This window comes from Dipodomys merriami, unplaced genomic scaffold (genome assembly GCF_024711535.1).
Source record: "Dipodomys merriami isolate MVZ:Mamm:240054 unplaced genomic scaffold, mDipMer1.0.p SCAF_13, whole genome shotgun sequence".
Taxonomy (NCBI): Eukaryota; Metazoa; Chordata; class Mammalia; order Rodentia; family Heteromyidae; genus Dipodomys; species Dipodomys merriami.
The window spans coordinates 22953649-22974174 of record NW_027202604.1 but is presented as its reverse complement, the minus strand read 5'-3'; positions in this window follow the sequence as shown (position 1 = coordinate 22974174).

Sequence of the window (20526 nt, the reverse complement as noted above, 5' to 3'; positions counted from 1 at the left end):
CTGGTGGACTAAGACAGAGAGCTCAAGCTTAAAGCCTGGTGATTGAGCCCTGATAGGGCCTCCTCGCCCCCAAAAGATGCTCAACAGAAACAAAGTCCAATTCATTAAAAAGATAAACTAAATGAGCATGGAGGTCCAGCCTCTGGAAAGACTTGAAAACAAACAGAAAGGCCTGGAAAGAAAACTCCCTCCCTCCCTTCATTTCTTGACTAAGAAATGAAGTAGACTAGTGACTAAAATATTGGAAGGATAATTATGGGTAATTTGTTCTGAACACATAGGAAAACTTTCATAAAGCTCACTTCTTTTCTATAGAACACATGTTGCCAATGTGTCATGAGTGGGAGGGGAAGGAAGCTGTTCAAGTACATAGTTGAAGAGTCTATCATTCACCCGTCCTCACCTCTACCCATCTTCCATGCCTTGCAGCTCATGGCCAGGATCATTCGTAAGGTGACTTCAGGATGAGCTTTGCACTGCAGTCTATGCAATCACCACCTTCTGAGTAGCTAAGATTACAGGCAAGAGCCACTGAGCCCCACTAAAGGATTTCTGAGTAAACTCTTGCCATTCTGTCCAAGGACTATCATGGAATGTCATTTTCCCCCTAAGTCAACATCAGAGAAAAGAAAAACCTCTTCTTACAAGAGCAGGAAAGTGACATGTAGAAATGGATGCTCATCATCATCTTCATGAAAACAAACACTTGGACCTCTGTGCCTCTCCGGTGTCACAAGTTCTGGGACTCCAGAAGAGAATGCCTCCCTGAACATTGCCTAGCAGATCATAAAGGGAGTATCTAATGACCTGCTGAAAGTGAACTAGAGAGCAGAGCTAAAGGCACAAGGCTCAATAGCCGCCACCAGCTATTAGTCCCTTGAACCAGAAAAAGTAACATTCTCAGTAAATAAAATAATTTTATAACACGTATAACTAGGAGTGAGTGGTCAGTTTCTAAGGCATTTCTCAATCGTTGCACACCTTTTAAATATAGGGAAAAAAGATAAATAGCTGCAGTCTAGACAGATAAGGTAAGAAAAGGCAAATATATATAAAGTAAAATGGCAAAATACAAAACTGTTTACTTGTGCGCAGTTATCAGCCTTACAAAGGCGAAAGAGTTACACACTATTTAATGTAATTAAAGAGTTCAGCTTTTAGGCTACTTACTCATTGCACAAAAGCAATACATTTCTGCTTTAAAAGTAATTAGAAAATGTAGCAATAATAGTAATGTCCCATGCAAAAGTCCTTGAAAATAATACAATCATTGGAAGCAAGATTAACAAAAGATATGCAAGGAGAAAAAGAATTATAGATATTTTGAAAGATGAATAAGAAAATTCTGTTATTAAGAAATCATATTCTTTCTATTTTGTTTTTTTGTTATTTACTATTTATTTATCTATCTATTTATTTATTTATTTTGTCGGTCATGGGGCTTGAACTCTGGGCCTGTAAAGTTCATTTCCCAAATAGTGTCTTGTACCACATTGGTTCACCCTTTGTCCTTTGTCTCACCATCTTAGGATACCCCTTCCCTTAAACAATGTGAATACATTGATGTATATATTCTGTATATTTCTGTATAAATTCATGGCCTAGGAATAGTTTGATTCCTGAATAGAATAATACTATGCAACTTTTACATGCATTGGTTGCTTCTTTGTTTTAAAGAGGTACACATTGATTGTTACTAAGGAAGTGGCCTGTTGTTATCACTGTTGTTTTTCCAAATAAGCATCTAGAGAAGATTGCTTCTCAGATCTCATGCTCAAACTGAGTGTTGTTGAGTAGAGTGACTTCAAAGAGAAAAAAAAAAAAACTAGTTTAAAACATCAATCATTTTAGGGATAGGTTGTGGTTTAAATGCTTCAGGCCCTGACTTCAATGCCCAGTACTGAAAGAAAAAAAAGTAAAGAAAAGGAGTTAGAGTATGAAATAATAGTTGACATTTAGATAGCGTATTCTACATTCTAGGAAGTATGCTCAAGTCGTTTTTAGATCTTCTCATTTAGACCTCTAAGACATGTGGCATAATTAATTAAAATTGTCTTTATTTATTGGTGAGGACACTGATCTCAGGCAAAGCACCTAACATAACACTAGTAACAGGAACAAAAAAAAAATCTAAAAGACAGACTCAGGCTCTCAAATACAAAGCTTCATGGTCTCTCAAAATCATAATTCCTCTTTTGTGGTTTATGTCGGAAAATGTGATGGATTTGAAGTGAAGACACATCATAGTCCAAGACTTAGAGCCATATACACAAAGTTAGCTCAGAGTTAGTTAGTCCACAGACAGTCCATTCGCTATCTAATATGTGCATAGTGTGGTTAGAGCTACACAAGCAGGACACTGTCTAGGATACTGGGCTTTCACAGGGAAAGGAGCTTGTAGAAGTAATTACTGTAGGTTCTGGGGGGATATATATTTTTTATATTTATTATATATTATTTATATATTGTTATATATTACATATTTGTTATATATTATTTATATGTTTTATATATTTGTTATCTATTATTTATCTATTTATTTATATTTATATATATATGTTTTATATATATATATATATATATATATCTGTTTTTAAGTCTTCAAGGCTTAGCTGTGTTTCTAGGCACACAGCTGATGTATATTATTCTGAATAGTTAATATTTCTCTCTCTTGGTAGTGACAGAATTAAAAACTCCCAAGACATTTCCCACTGAATAAATGAAAGAGTCAAGACAAATGGATTGGTAATTCTACTCACGGTCCATAATTATCACCTGGGAACTCTTTTATAAAGCCTGGATGTCAGAAGATATATTTCTGAGTTAGAATTGAGTATGAAACTCTCCCAGTTAAAACAAGATATTGTATTATTTAGTGCCTTCCATTTTTAGAGGAGAGTGAAGAATGTGGTTATTTAGAGTTTTGACAGCCTGCATGTTCTTTACAATGATTGTGACAATGAATTTTCTTCTAGAGTTATCCTTTGATACTAAGAAAAAATACTACACATTTGGGTCACTTACGTATCTGTAGACATAGCACAGTAAGTGATTTCTTCACCCTAGTTCAGTCAGCCACAGCCATTGCACTGTTCATCATGCATTTGGAGATGGGTTCTCTCCTCAGACTCCTCTTGGGGGCTTAGCTCATACTTCTGGTCAACACTTTTATGAGCTTCCTCTGAACAAAGTGTTGTTTCCCAGACCTTTCTTGGTCATTTGTATCTCAGGTCTGGAGGTAGCACTTGCCTTTCTGACTAGGCCTGTCTTAAATACATATTCATGTATTTCAGATACCATCTATCATGTGATAGATGGATGGTTTTTACTTTACCTAGGGTTGATTTTTCCCTGTCAGTAAACATTGAATGATGTCTGGAGACATTTATCTTTGTTTCAATGGGGTCAGAAGGTGGAAGAGAATTGGTGGCACCTAGTGGGTAGCACCCAGACATTTTGCTAAATACATACTCCTGGGCACAGGATAGTCCCCATGGCAAAGAATTGTCTGTAACTCCCCCAGAGCATATACAAAAGGTCCAAAGTCATTGGATGGCCAAATCCCTTATATTAAATGGTATAATATTTTCATATACAGAGACAGACTGTCCATCATGGAGGTTTAGCCCGTAGCAATATTTTACCAATCCATCCTTGCTTGCTCAACATTTCTTTTCTTTGACTATTTGAGACCACATCTCAGATGTTATTTTATTTATCCATAAATGCTGTAGATTTTATCTCCAATAGACAGGAATTTATAAAATAATGACAATGCTTTTTATATACATACTAAAAATTAGTGACGTTTGCATTACCCAGAGATATGTTCTTGAGCACAGAATTTGGCCCTGTCATGAGCCAGTCAATTTGCTCTTTCTTTCTAATAGCGATAGGATGAAGGCTCTGTTACTTGTAACCTCTCAGAATGCTAAACAGCAGACAGTGGAGAGAATTATTTAGGAACACACACATCTTGTGTTTTTGCAAATCTACTTTGAAAGAAGATGTTAACATAACAAATAATAAATGTAGTAAGAACCTTTGCATAAATAAATGACACTGTAGAACCCATAACTTTCATAGTTCACAAAATACTTTTGCCTCATATCTGCTCATAGTAGCTCTATGAGATGAGTAGTGGTTATCTGCCTCAGCTTAAGACAGAGATTTATTGATGCTGAGCCTGGTTCCTCATGCCTATAATTCCAGCTACTTAAAAGGTGGAATAGGAGGGTTGTAGTTTGAGGACATCTTCGGGAAAAATAAAGTTAGCAAGCCTCTATCTCAATGAATAAGCCAGAAGTGGTGGTATATGCATGTAATCTCAGCTAAGTGGTAGGCATAAGTAGGAGGATCCCAATCCAAAACTGAAAGATAACCAAAAACAAAAAGGACTGGAGGCATGGTTCAAGTGGTAGATTCCTACCTAGGAAGCATAAGGGCTAAGAGTTCAAACCCAAGTAGTCTGCCCTAGAGACTCCTTAAATTCAATGAAGGGTATTAGTCCCAATGCTCTCTAACACTGCCAATAGCTCCTAAAACATTTTCCTATAAGCTTCCACAAACGTATAATTCTAGGTCACTATGAACATCTAACAAAAGAACAAACTAAGTAACTGGTGTGTACTAAGAAGAATTTGTGTGTGTGTGTGTGTGTGTGTGTGTGTGTGTGTGTGTGTGTGTGTGTATGTGTGTGTGTGTGTGTGAATGTGTGTGTTTCCATTTGAAATGAACAATACAGGAAAACTAATCTGATAACACAGACCACATTCATGTACAGCTGCTATTTAAAACACTCTGGCAAAAACTTCCAACAGAAAATATTATTAGTCTTTTTAAAGAGATGCTTAACTCGCAGTATTTAGCTTTGATCTAGTGATCCAAGGTAAACTCAACAACTTTTCTCAAAGAACCAGCATCCCAAGACTTTTCAATTAGACGCTTGGTTTCCACAGTCTTAGCCAAGAAGTCTGACAGGGTAAACTGTCTTCTGCTCCATTTATCTAATTTGCAAGAATAAAGACCCAGAGCTGACCAACAGGATTTGAACCCATGGTTCCAGGAAGTCTAAATGAGCCAAACATTACACTTGGCTGTGGATCATTTTACCTCTGGCAGGGAAAATACGGAGCTTCAGGCCTGTTTACACTGACAAAGCTTTTTAAGATAAGGAATTAAGAGATCCCTTCACAAGAGTTCTTAGCAGCTCATTCCCAAAACACTTTTGTTCCAGGCCTTTGTTTGAGAGGCTCTCCATGGAATAAAACAAGGAACTTATTTATATGTAACTAGAAAAAGAAAAGGGAAAGGCAAGCAACTTGTTTCTTTACTAGAAGAAGAGTTGAGAGTGGGGGTGTTGGAGAACAATTTCACACTAAGAAACGGTTAAAAGGAGGTAATTTTCTGCTCCCCCAGGGCACTGTGGGAAGGTAGTAAGAGTTGGAACCTAGGAGAAAGCCTGTGGCTTGTGTTCAAGGCTTAGATAACCACTTCCTGTCTGTCCTGAGGCAGGTTGCCTCATCGTTTGAGGAGACTTGATTAAGAGTGTCTCAATTTACCCATCTGAAATAATAGCTGTTTCATCAGCGGTATTGTGTAGCTTAATTAAAGCCTGGAAAGGGTAATGAGATACCCAGATAAGACCCTATGCAAACACTAGGTAATGTATGTCTGCATACATTGTGCCACATGCAGATACAGGTTTGGTTCACAGAACTGGGTTACTGGACAAAATAGCATCTTAGTCCATGCAGCATGCCTCTTGCTACTCTTGTTCCAGACTTAGAACAGAAATGCCTTCAGGGCAGTGTTTTCTAAGGGTTGCCAAATGCTTAGGTAAGAAGCCCTGGTAAAGCCTTCAATGCCACAGCCAACTTCAGGTCACCCTCATCCTAGAGTACTTCCCCTACCTCTCGTTTCCCAATTCCACAGGTTTTGCAACGTCTGCCTAATCTGCACAATTCTTTACTTCATTCTCAAGTGAGATACTTATTTTCTTTAAGCAACTGACTTAGGGGAAAACTTCATAGGACAACTGTTTACGTAAAACCAGTATTTCCAAGCAGAGTGCCAGTCGCTCATACCTGTGATCATAGCTATTCAGAAGGCTGAGATCTGATTATCGTAGGGTGAAGCCAGCCCTGATAGAAAAATCCATGAGAGTTATCTCCAATAAACCACTCAGAAAAAGGCAGAAGTAGCACTGTAGCTCAAGTAGTAGAGCACTAGCCTTGAGTACAAAGAGGCTCAGGGACAGTGCCTAGGCCCTGTGTTCAAGCCCCAAGACTGGCCAAACAAACAAAAAACACAGTATTTACTAATATATTGATCTAAATACGTTTGTGATTTTTATAAAAGTTTTCATGTTATTTTAACATGGTCTTACAAATCATCAGTTTATACAAATTGTATTTAGAGAACACACAAAGTAAAGATGATTCAAAAGTATGACACACACATGTCATTCCTAGACTGTGTTTGATAATTGTAATGCATTTTGAAGCTGCCCTTCTTTCAATATAACACACTAATTGATGCTTAGGAGCTAAGAACAAGAGTTACTTAGATGATTGTAGGGTCTAAAACTCTCCTGGACAGCTCTAATCTGAGCAAGATTTGGTTGGTTGGGACTGGTCTGGAATACGTGTCTGTGATCAGTTGTATGGTTTACTAAAGTTGACTGGTGGAAGATGGCCTCACTCATTGTCTACCCTTTGTTCTGGAACAATATAGTGAATGGAACACATGTGTTTTCTAATAGGCTTTGCCAGATCTGTTCCCATATCAATGTCAGAGTTCTAGGAGGAGGAAGTCGCTAGGTTTTTTTGAGGCCTAGGCTGACAAGTGGAACAGCTAATTTCTGCCAATCCAGAGCTGTTATATTGGCTCCAAAAATTCATTAGGGGCCTATATTTTACCTAGTATTATATATGCTCAGCCATCCCTAGGCTGTGGCCCTCAGCCTCATGGTCCATGAAGTCCTAGAGTTTCAACAATTAAATGCTAAGTTCAGCTAGCAGAATCTTTGGTAGGCTGCATGATACAGTCCCTTAAAGCATTCATGTCCTAATCTTCAGGACACTTATATAATACAGTTATGGCAAAAGACTTCACAGATATTATTTAACAGAATATTAAGATGTGATTTTCCTTTATTATACAGGGGAGCATAATGGAAACCACCACAAATTTCCTTGTAAGAGGGAGGGGTGGGGAGATATTTGACTATAGCGGAGTCAAAAATTAACACATAATGGCTTTGGTAAGATACTACAATGCTGTCTTCAAACTAAAAAAGAAAAAAGAAAAGGGGCCAAGTGGTGCAATGGGACAGACAAGGAAATGAATTCTCCCTGGAATCCCAAGAGGAACTGTGGGCTAGTTGACATTCTCATTTCAGGCCCTTGAAGCTTAATTATCAAACTGTAAGAGAAGTATTTTGCTTTAATCCACCAAATTTATGGATATTTGCCATAACAGTGCTATGAAACCAGATATTCACTGAATATTCCATTAAGAAATTTCAACTGTAATTCATTAATCAAAATTTGATCATTGTGGTCACATGTAGCTGCAAGGGAGCCTGACAAAATAGTTTTATTGGATGTCATTAGGAACTCCAAAAGAAGAAGAGAATGGTTTTGGAAAACAACTAATGTTTGCTACAGATGAAGAGGAGGCAATAAAATAAATTTAACATATACTGTTGAGCACCTAACACAAATTTCAAGAGCTAAGTAGGTACCTTGAAAAATAGTCTTGAAGGTATTCAAAAATTCAAACTTAACCTTACTGTGTGATCTAAGATTTCTTCTCCTAGATACATTCCCAAGAGAAATGTCCATACAAAAATATGTACACAAATGTTTATTAACATTATTCATAATAGCTCAAAGGAGGAAAATTCACAAATGCTTATTAATCAGTACATAAAATGTGCTATACCCATACAGTGGAATATTATTACACTATTGAAAAGAAACAATATGCTCAGCATAGATAAAACTTGAAGATATGGGATAATAGTGGGGGGGAAAGAAGGAGGTAACAATGCTCAATAGGAAATGTACTCTTTACCTAACTCATGTAACTGTAACCCCTCTCTATAGTATTTTACAATAAAAATATATATTAAAAAAACTTGAAGTTATTATGTTCAGTGAAAGGACCAGTCAGAAATGAGTAAACATTTATTATTCCATCTATATGAAATGTCCAGCATAGTCAGTATGCAGACAGAAATTTGGAAGATTTGCTTGAGACAAATTGGAAGTGACTATTCATTGGTATGTGGTTTCTTTTTGGGGTGGTGGAAATATTATAAAGTTCACAGTGGTAATGTTTATCTAACTTTACATAATATACTAAGTCACTGAATATCCACTATAAAAATGGGTATCATATTTGATTTTTTTCTGAGCAAGTTTGTATGCATAAAAGAATATGCTAGCTACAAGGAGCAAAAGAACAAGTGTAATAATAAACCCCAGGCCTGGTGATTGGGGGTGTAGCTCACTCTGTGGTAGAGTGCTTGTCTACCCTATACAAGGCATTGAGTTCTACCTCCAGCGTTGCTGAAGTCCAACATTCACAGCCTGGGCAGAAAAGTCCTTGAGACTCTATCTCCAATTAGCCAGCAAAATGCTAAACTGGAAGTGTGACTCAAGCAGTAGCGTGCTATCTATGCGTGAACAATGAGAGAAAGAGTGTGAGGCCCTGAGTTCAAGTCTGGTACTAATATAGAATGAGAAGAAGGGGGAGAGGGAGGAAGAAGAGGAGGAGGAGAAGAGAAGGAAGAAAGAGAAGAGTAGAAGGAGAAGTAAAGGAAGAAGAGAAGGAGGAAGAAGAAGAGGAGGAAGAAGAGAAAAGAAACATAACAAACATGCCTGGGATTACATTCAGTCTACCCATCACCAATTTGTGGTACTGAAAGTAGATTCTGAGATCTTCAGCTTGAAGCTTTTCATTTCATTGCAGAGAAGCCTAATTGAGGGGGAGGGGGATGGAGTTAATGAGAAACATTATGACAAAATGAGGAATGAACATGATACCTAACTGACCAACTACAGAAAAGAAGAGAATTGGCACTAGACCCAAACTTAAACATTTCTCCCTGGATAAGCACACGTGACTGTATGAACTAAGCCAGGAAGTGCTCTTGAGAGAAGAAGAAAGCTTTGAAATAATATCACCTGGGGCTCAAATTCAGGCATTGCCAATGGTTACTGTAATATTGGATTGACTGTTCCCAGTTTTCCTTATTGATAAATGAAGACAAATAATAGCTATCCTTTGTGTGGTAGAGAGCCAAGCCACAGAGCATCAGGTATAAGAAATGTCTTCAGATTTATCAGCCCCATGCAGATCTGTCATTCTATTTCCATTACTCCCTTGACAAAAATTTCAGCATGTAGGCTTTTTCCTGTGTTCTGTGGGAAGCCATTGGTATTATCTGGAGTATTTACTGGAGTAATTGTATGAAATCTTATTTCACTTCACTGTTGCCCAATCCCAACCAAGAAATAGAGATGGGAAAATTATTTACCCAAATAATATTCATAGTTGGGCCTAGAAGAGTCTGGAGGCAGATTTTGGTATCTTAAATTAAGCAGCAAGGAAGAAGTTCGTGGTGTGACCTGGGAGAGTACAAAGCCAGCAGACCTACTTTGCCCTCATTACTCCTTATAGAGGCCGGCCAGCCTTCCTCCCACCACTCCCTACCAAATGGTTGGAGACTGTTTTGGGGGGGGTGGTTAAATGGCCCTCTCAGTAAAAGTGAAATCAATATTCTTTTCAGCCTGGGCATTTAGCAGATAATGTCTCCCCATAAATCATGGGCATAATGACACTGGAATAATTCATCATCTCATTACATTTACATAGGATGCACCACATTGTTCTCAGGCGAAGGTTATCTTTCCTATCTGGGACTCCATCCAGAAACAAATAAAAGACCAAGGAACCTGATTATTTCATGGTCCGTTTATAGATGCTGTTGTGGATCAGTTTTCCATCTGTCAGCTCCTTTTTTTTCTTTACAGTCCTCCTGTGTGCACACTGCAGAATCATACCCTTTCAGCTCAAGAATTTCAATAACTTTTAAAACTTTGTTGGAAGAGCTGCCGTCTAGTCTGAAGAGGTTTCTATACTCAGGACTTCTTATATCAGCACCAGGTTCAAGATCATCAGTAAAGCAGCCATGTGTTTTATTGAGCACTTACTTTGTGTCAGGTATGGAACTTGATGCCCAGGATGACCAGGGAAAATAAAGAGATGTTAGAATCCAGGTTTGGGTCAAGATTTCAGAGGAAAAACAAGAGTGTGAATTTCAGAGTTCCCACTAATAATATAACTTTAACTTCCCTTTGATTTGTTAGTTTTTGAGTTTCAGTTTCTTCAAATATTAAAAAAAAGGAGTAGTAATATCTTAATCAGGCTACTGGGAAGATTAAAAGAGATTATATATGCCAAAACATAAAAGATAGGGAGATTAAGAAGCTAGGCTGGGTCCCTTAGCAGTGAGTCTGAATCCCTCCTGTGCTATTACCTAGTATGTAAAATGGGACAAGATACTAATAGTTATTCATTAATACAACATATGTGTTTCTTTAAAAAAAATACTGTTCTGTACAAATGTTAGCACTAAAACCCACAATGATTGTGAGGAAAATGGGGCAATGTGTATTAGAAATGCACACACTAAAAGAGGAACCTAGTAAGTAAGTGCTATTTAGTATTGTGCTTGTTAAAAAGCTAAGACATTCACAAATGTCCCAATAAATAAAGCCATGAGTACATGAATGTAATCTGGTGTTTGCTTGTGGAAGTGGACATGGGGAGACTGCACTGTGGTGTGGTGGACAGAGAACCTTGTAGCACTCAATGTACTACCCTGGGGAGCACAGGCAGTTAGTGGACATGGGAGAGGGTATATCTTTTGGCTTCTTGGCTTCTTGGCTTTTCATGGATTTACATCCCCTCATAAGCCCATCATATATCAAAGACAGTTATGGGTTATGTTCATGGTTCAGTACAGGGCCTTGGAATAGTGGTTCTTTTTTCTTGTGATCTTGGGGCTAACTGGGAGGGTGGTTTCCTGGTACTGTTTGGCATCTAACTACCCAAGGAAAAGGCTAAAATGTGAAGTACAGTTTCAACTGAACGTATATTGCTCTCACACTGTCATGAAGTTGTAAAATTGCAGGCTGAGCCATCATCTTAAGTTAGCCCTTTATTTCCACATGGACCAATGCAGCTGGCTCCAGTTCCCTCCCTTACCCATCCTGTCTTGCAGTGAGAAATGAGCATCAGCAAACTGGGGGAACAAGAATCACAAAATCATTAAAGCATTATGCTAACCATGGTTCCCTAATCTGGCTTATAGAAGTCTCAGATGGACTTCACTTTGCTCTGCTTCTACTTTCTCATTTGTAAGTGAGGGTGATTATGGTGCCCACTTACGAGGACTGTAATGGTCATAATTACCTGTGATGGTTCTAAGGAACGGGTCCTGATGGATACAGGGTACATTTCCCTGAAGCATTTCATAGTTCATCTTATGCTACATTTAATTTGATGATTTTTTTTTCCTGGTTGAACTATGTATGCAATTTGTCCCATGAGACCAGACAGAGGCTCACATTCCTACACAGTCGTCCTGGTTCATGTGCAGGGTTGGGTAGATTTGTTCCTCAAGCAGACCAGAATGATGAGACCAAAGGCCATTTCTTCCTGGAAAGGAGACAGGAAAGAGAAATAGCATCCATAGCCTTTCTAAGCTCAGAGAGAGACGAGGCCCGCAAGATAAGCACCGGCCAGCCTGCACAGAGGTAGTTTGCTATTAACCATGGCCTCAGCACAGCTGGTCCTGCTCCCGGTGCTGGGGTTGAGTCACATAATCTCCCTTTAGCTATAATCTGCTTCTTGATGACTCTCCAAAATGAGGCTCAATTCCAGAGCTTTCCCTATCAATTATCACAGTTGGCCCAACCTGCAGTACAACCCAGATAGGTAATTGCATCTTTCATCTGCCCTCCTTTAGGGTTGTCTGCAGATGACTGGTGAGGGGCCAGAACATGACTCACAGGCTTGGGTCTGCTGAGCTGGAGAACAAAGGAGCCAGGCTTGTGTGAGGTGCGGGAGAGTCGCATGCAGGACATTGATGAAGCATCCACGCAGGGGGTTGTGTGGGCTTCTCTGATGTTTGCTTCCAGCCGAACCTCTCACAAGCTCCTGAGTCATATGTTCTGTCTGATTCCTCCCCATGGGTGTTTTTCTCCATCTGTACGACTGGAGCTGGCTCCTGCTTGGTCTCTAAGCTCAGAATGCTTTCTCTCACTTTACAAACCCCATCTGCTTCCAAAGGGATTCCAGTTCCATACCTGCAGTGCCCCTTCTTCCAGTGATCCCTTCTCCATGCTCTGAGCTCCTTCCTTCTATGGTTCTCATTTGCTCTTGGCAATTCTTCTCACTTTAGGTCTCTGGGAAGCCCAACTCTCCAATGATTGGCTGTCTTTATTATAATTATTATTACCTTTTAATTGTGCAAAGGGGTTTCAGTTCAACACATCAGTTTATATGTATAATACATCTTGATTAATGTCACTCTCTCCTTCCTTTTCCTCCATCTTTCCCAACCCTCTACAAAATACATGGTTCCATTTTCACATATGTATGTTAACCATAAGGACGGTATTCAGGCATTCACCCATGGTTCCTCTCTGTATTCTGACAACTGCCAGGTGCTGAGACTTTGATGGAAATTAGCAGCATCACGGCGTGCGAACTGCCATAATCATCTCACTATTTTGTGGCCTGCCCAGGTTTTATACAATCTGTGCTCTGTAGGACTGTCAGGTGGACTCTGAGGCTGTCTTCTCATTTTGATGGGATTTCTCATTTCCCCATAAAGGGATCGGGCACATTCTAGAAGCATAGATTCAGGACTTCATGATGAAGCAACTAGAGGAGTTGACTGGAAGTCTGTGGTAGAGAAATGTTTCTCCAAGAATGGAATTAAGCAGCCAGCATCCATTATTGATTTCTTTTGTTTATTTGGTTTTTAAATAACTAGCTCCAGTGGCTGCTGAGCTATACTCAGCCCACAGTTTTAGAAATAATGCTTTAGTGAAAGAATGTGAGTTATCTTCTGAGAGTTATGGAAATATGGTCAAGTTGGGTATGAGCAAGGCCACCAGGCACTGTGGGTAGCAATTGTGTGAGTCTGAACCAGGTACTAACATTCGGGTGGAATAATGACTTGGCAGTTTGGGTTGCCCTCTGTTTGCTTCACATGTGCATTTTCATAAATCCAAACCTTATGAAATCTATTCCCCAATGCTTTCATCTTTATAACTAACCTGAGTCCACTAGTGGCTCTATCCTACAGAGCAGGGTTAAAAGAAACACTGAAATAAGACAGCTTTTAAGGAGACTGAGTGTTGATTTGATAGGATGTTTAGATGAGACTTTTAAATATCAGCATTGGCTAGCAGGAAACTAATGATTGACATGAACACTGGAACTAATGGGAATTCAAAAAGAGGAGCAAGTCATAGGCTGGGTCAATGATGAGGGACTTCCTTGCCTTGCTTCCTAAAGGAATGAGGGATGTATCTAGGATGAAGGAGAGAATAGAGCATCTTTGTGAGAACCAAAGCAGAACACTAGGTAGTGTTAACTTCGTGTTACTACTAGACATTGGTTCTCAAAGGGAGAGTAGCCATTAGGAGGCTTTTCGGAACCATGGGGAGATGATGACAGTTGTGGAGACACTACTGGCACTTAGTGAGTGGAGAAAGGGGTCACTCTTGGCACCTTGCAATGTGTCATAGGGGTACACAGAATGGGAAATGTTCCTGAAAATTTTGAATGACTTTCAGGTGTTCTCCTGGATATTTGGTTGAAAACTTGCATGTAATTATCTCCATGGAACCTGTACTACATGATAGATGGATGGATGGATAAATTGATGAATAGATGTTAAATGGATAGACAGAGAGATGGATGGATGGACAGATAGGTAGATGGATGGATAGATATAGATAGATGTTTTAATTTTATTCTATTTCTCAGGAAAAAAAACACAGCAGGTAGATTATTATTGTTTGTCTTCAGAGTTTTGCCAAACTTGGTTCACCATTTCAGAAGTAATTCCTCTATCCAGTGACAATAATTATCATGAAAATTAGAAACTACCAGTTTGGGTTTGTAGCTCGGACATACACGATAATTCTGTGGATGTATATATGAATGTGCTTAATTAGCTTTCATTGCATAATGCCAAATGTAAAGGAAAAGAATTGATAGCATTCTGTGAGTATTCTTACTTTTCTGAAATCCACAATAACATCAAAAGTGGACAGACACATCACTGGGTCTTCTAGCGTAATCAGATTTGAGACTTGCATTTGAACATTTCTTCACTAAAATTCATTTTCTTCTATATTTATTGTGAGGTCATTGGGTTAACATTTTTCCAAGCGTTAGTGATGTTATCAAATATTTGTAACCAAAAAGGGATGTGGAGTCTGATAAACATGAAAACTCCTGGATTAAAACACCAAGGAGAAGTAGTAAAAGGACATGCTTGCTTACCTTCAGTGGTAATGGAGCTGGGATGGGTTTAGAGTGAGGTGAACATTTTGGCTTTTGATTTTTCCCTCCCTGGTTCAAGGTTACTGCTTTGCTCAAATATATCATTCTAAGTCATTTGGCAAGCAATAAACAGGCTTGAATATTTGTGTAGTTTTAAAATAATATACTTGTTAGGCAGACTTATGAAAGAACAGATGTGGCCAAAAAATGGTTGCTGTGTGCCTTTTTTTTTTTTTATCACCATCTTCAGTCAATGCATCAAAAACGTTTACCTCATGCTGAGAAGCCACAGCATTATCTCCATAAGCAATCTTCAGGATAAGAAAACAACCCTGCAGCTCTCCCCCCCCCCCAACCCCCATCTCGTTTATGTGTTTTAGCTCTGCAGAGAAATTTTGTTCTTCTTTTTAAGAAACTAAGTAATGCATCTTGACAGATGGCTGATGTTTCCCAGAACTTCATACCTCAGAAACCATCCCTTGGGCAAGTTTTGGGTCCACTTGAAACCAAACTTTGGCAAGAAGGAGGGGGAGAAGTTTCATGCTTCCTCGAGGATATAATAAAATGGCGAAAATTCACTTGCTAGCTATCTCTGGTGCTCTGCAAAACAGCTCAGTGGAAAAGGTCTGCCGTTGTTTCAGTAGAAGCTTTGCATAGTTGTTAGAGAATTGATGCCAGGCACAGTTTGCCAATATCAAAAGGTGGCTACATGTATCACAAGGACTTACAATATTCTGCCAGGAATAAAACAAACTTACTGTTTTCCCTTAGAAAGGCAGTATGTTTTAATATGTCATTTTCAGAAAAGAATGAAGGTATAAAATCAATCGTGGTTGGTTGCAGAAATATAAGCTGTGTATTGCTATTAAGTGTTTAATAAAAAGATCACATCTACCCAGTCTCAAAGATCCTTCTGTCATTATTGAGATAGGTTTCTTTCTATCTTTAGGGATCAATTACCAGAGAACTGATTTGATGCTGGGATTGTAGCCATGTGCCAGGTTTGCTGTTTTTGAGCCTGCAGAACAGTTGTTTATGCCGCGGAGAATCTACAAAAGTAATAAATAAATGAAGCATAGTCATGGTGAGGTGGTAGCTTTGATCAATCCAAAAAAGAAAAATAAACAGCCATTTTTATTAGGAAAAAAAACTCTCTGTAATATGATATAACCAGGGAATTTTGGTCCAATAATCACTTTAGGTTGATGGTCTGTTACTGAGTCAAGGGGACTGACCCATCTAGGTATAGGTACATGTTGGCTACAACTAGCTTTGGGTTAGATGTTGGCTACAATTGTCAGCAGGGCAATAATGTTTGTGACATTGAGCTTTTTAGGGTAATGCTCACTAGCTAGGCACCTTCTGAGTAGCATCAATGATAGCATTGCATTCTGATGAATTTTAAGTATAAATAAAAGTAGAGAAAAAGGCAATAGTATAATGATTTCCCCATATTCTCATCATCCAGCTTCAAAACTTGTGACCACTTTGAGCAAGTTACTTAACCAGATGCTCGCCTCTAAAGTGGCAATAATGATTCTCATATCCTAGAAATCTTTCAGACTTCATAAAGGCAATGTGACATATGACCTTTCAGCAGAAGATAGTATATCATAAATGGTCCAACATATTTATTTGATTTTATAGCAAGAATTTCTGGGATTTAAAGACATGGCAGACTACGCTGAATAGCAAGCAGGATCTTTGTGGTTTTATTGGTCTTTACAATTTTACAGAGTATGTAGACCTTAACACACAGTAACTAGACCTTACATTTCAAAACTAACCCTCTAAACAGTACAGGAGTCCAATGCTTAGCTAAGCAAGGTTGTGTCTCAGTGGACATTCTACCTGACCCATGAAAGAAAAAAGAATAGTTCTTAAGAACATGATGCTGTCCTTGGAAACACACTAGGTAAAGTAAAACAACAAGTGGGCAGCTAAAAAGCCTTATCCCCAAAAAGGAATAGCTCTTTTCCTACTCTCCAGGCCACCAGTATTGGATGATGTCACAGTTAATAACAGTCATGCCATTTCCTTCTGGCTATTCTCAGAGGTCTGCATGGCAGAGAGAAAGCATTCTTTTGGTGCCAAAAATAGTTGTTGTTCTTGGGTCTGAATGAGAAACCTTTTGCTGAGCTTTAGAATTCAGAGTGATTAATTTGCAGAATACTCAGGAGGACCAATTAGATGGGGCTCCTCTGTTTAAAGAGGTAAGGGTGGGGGGGACAGTACTCTCAGTGAATGAAAATTCACTTGCTATCTGAGTTGCTCTGTAAAACAGCTCAAACCCGAACAAAATGAGGAGAGAGAAACAAAAGAGAAGCCGGTTTACAATCGATTGATAGGGATTGCCAGGATCTTCAAAAAGTCAGTAGTCAGAGGAACAAAGGATATAGGATTTTTAAAAATCTAGAACTTACATTTTCAAACCAAAAGAAAGTTAATTTTAATAAGAAGGTTAGAATTGTCAAGCACCTGCTTTTACGTTTTCATTCGTTAATTTATACTATGTAACCTAGGACAAAACTGTTTCCTATTCTACTTCAGTTTTTGGTATATAGAAAAGATGGGGCTGGGAAGGTGGCTCAGTGGTAGAGTGCTTGCCCCATATGCATGAGGCCCTGGTTTTGATTCCTCAGCACCACATAAACAAAAAAAGACAGAAGTAGTTCTGTGGCTCAAGTGGTAGAGTGCTAGCCTTGAGCTGAAGAGCTGAGGGACAGCGCCTAGGCCCAGAGTTCAGGCTCCACAACTGGCAAAAGAAAAAAAAGAAAAGAAAAGAAAAGAAAAGAAAAGAGATCATAAGAAACTCCAAAAAGATGAAAAAAGATAAGACAGCTGGATGGTTGTACACTGCTTGAAGAACTAAAGACTTACTTCATCATCATCAATATTATTTTCATTAATTAGGTGATGGGGAAATGTTTCTGAATGGCATTTCTATGGCCATTGATTGGTGGTGAAGAGTAGGTAATGAACTTGATAGGCTTATCTTGATGTAAATATTCTGACATTTTCTTGTACTAAATTGTCAAACAATTAATGTACCAAGCACATCTTTACTCTTCTCCTTGGCATCAAGTATCTGTTGACTCTTTCTAAAACAATGACTCAAAGATATGCCTGACAGGAGAGCAGTTTTAAAGCAACATCGAAATCCTTCTGTTTTGATGCTAGTGCAAGGTCTTTAATGAAATGATAGATTAGACAAGTGATGGAATGAATGAATGCATGGTGTGTAATTTCATGGTCTATCCTAATGCTTTTGATAGGCATCTCTCAGAGCATGCCTTCATCCCCCTGTCTTTGTTCCAGCTTAACCCTGCATAAATCAGCTAGTTCACTTCATACACCCCCCTGCCCTCACCCTGGAATTTTACAACCTACCTTATTACACATTTTTATTTCAGCAGAAGTTAAAGTTTGGAAGTATTTCAATTTAAAAAGCAACTCTAGCCAGCAAACCATTCCCTGAAAAACACAATATTGGTTAAATAAGGCACCATCCATGGTGAGTCAATTTAGAAGTGAATTTCAAAGTACTTTTAGGTGGCTATTTCTGGTAAAATAATAATAATAATAATAATAATACTCAGGATTTAAAGATAACTTTTAGAAAACAGTACCTTCTTGTATAACTCTTTCCTCTCTCTCTCTTCCCCTCTCTCCTCTCTCCACAACCCCCTCCCCAGATGGTAGGGACTGAATTCATTCCCTTGTACATATTAAGCACATTTTCTAGCACTGAACTCTAATATTTTTCTTTTTCATGGTTACATTGCTATAGCTGTAGTAAGTAATTGTTTAACCCAAGTTCAGGATTGACCTGAACAGGTAAATCTTATTTTAAGTTATGTTTCTTGATTATTGCTGTAACCACAAATTTAAAAAAAACAAATGACAGTTCGAACGTGTCCCAAGGACACACCGCTGGGAAATATTGAATTGAAGGTTTGTGTTCTGTTCTACTCTGAATAGGTCCCAAGCTCTGGATCCTAAGCCCTTTGCTGTTGGACAGAGAGGAGAGAGGAAAGATTTAGGTCATAATTTTTTTTCCTTGCATAGACAGTCAGACTTCTCACGTAAGCACAGGGCTTGTGAGATGTTTAACTTGACATTGCATTTGTTTCACTGGCTTTGTTAGCACACATTCCCATGATAACCTGTTCTTCAAAGATAATGAGAGCTGGGCACTGGTGGCTCACGCCTGTAATCCTAACTACTCAGGGAGGCTGAGATCTGAGGATCTCAGTTCAAGCCAGCCTGGGCAGGAAAGTCAGTGAGACTCTCATCTCCAATAAACCACCAGAAAACCAGAAGTGGTGCTGTGGCTCAAGTGGTAGAGCGCTTGCCTTGAGCTGAAGTGCTCAGGGACAGTGCCTAGGCCCAGAGTTCAAGCTCCATGACAAAAAAAAAGATAATGAGAGAAATTTTTAGAAGAGATACCCACCAGAACTCAGACATTGAATTATAATGACCTCAATGCAAAACAATACATGAGATATTTTATGTGAAGAACAAATTAAATTTTACAAGTTTTCTGGGAGTTGATAAAACAAATAAAAAAATAGATATGGTTTTTAATAGAAGTATAACGGGTCCATAAGTCAAATGGAGTAGAATGACAGGAGGACTACATGAGGGAGGGGATGCAAAAGAGGAAAAGAGTGACTCCTGATACTTTTGTAAGTGAATGGGAAGAGAAATAATGTGCTTGCGCTGTAACTGGAGAAGGAACAATATTAAAGCAAATGTCAGTCTTTGCCCAATCCCAGCCTCTCCTGTACTCTTTCCCCAAATTACCCCTCATCAGGGTCATCTCCATATTCAGACATCACTTTATTTTCATATTCATTGACTTCTGAGCCATAGGTGCATGGCTGCCTACATTTCCTCCCTTCCTTTGGCATCTGGGCCCAATGCTCTCAGATTATTCTTTGCTAGGACTCCTACTCTGTCTTTTGTAGGCTCATTTCCTCTCCCCTAGCTGTTAGAGGTTAGAGATCATCAGCACTGCCTTCTCCTTCTCTCTCCCTGGTGAGCTCAGCCACCCCTGTCCCTGGTATACTTTGAGGAGTCCCAGTGTTATCTCCAGTCTTCGTCTCACCTGGTAACTCCAGGCTGACAAATCAACTATCTACTTTCCATCTTTTGAATGCCTCCAAGGTACTCCAGGACTGAACTCTGGATCTTCTTTTCCAGGCCTGGCTCTCTTCCATTGTCTCTTTTGGTAAACACCACTATCTCTCTACTTGCTCAAGCAGAAGCTAAGGGACTAAGTGTCTTGTATTGGTTGCCAAGTCCTATTGAAGTAACCCTCTATGAAATTTCAGGAATCTCTCTCCTTTTATCTCCACTGCTATTCTCCTAGTCCACACCACCATCATCTCTTTTCTGAATACTCCAACTCATCTTCTTGCCACCTGCCTGTGTCCATACTAGCCTCCCAACAGTCACCTCTCTTGATTTCTTCAAAATATAAATCAGGTCCTGTCATCCTTATGCTTAGTATCTTTTAATTATTATTATTCATTCTTCTTGGGCAAAGTTATAATCCATCCTGTGATTGCTAAAGTGTGTTCTTAGACTGCATCCATATCAGCCAGTATTGTGTTTTGAAAAACACAAAACTTTGGGTCCTGTGAACATTAATATTGTCAATTTACTTGGATTGAAAATCACCTGGGGGATTAATAAAGCAGACTCCTTGGTATGTCTGTGCAGGTATTTCCTGAGATGATTTGATCAAGAGGGTTTGGACCTAATGAATGGATTAGTTCCACAATGGGTTCATAATAGGATATTCTTATTGGAAGGTGGTAAAAGGTAGGAGGTGGGACCTGGTTGGAGGCAAATAGCTCACTTTGGCATGTCTTTGGGGCCTACGTCTTGCCCTGGTCCCTTCCTGTATGCTATTTTCTTTGC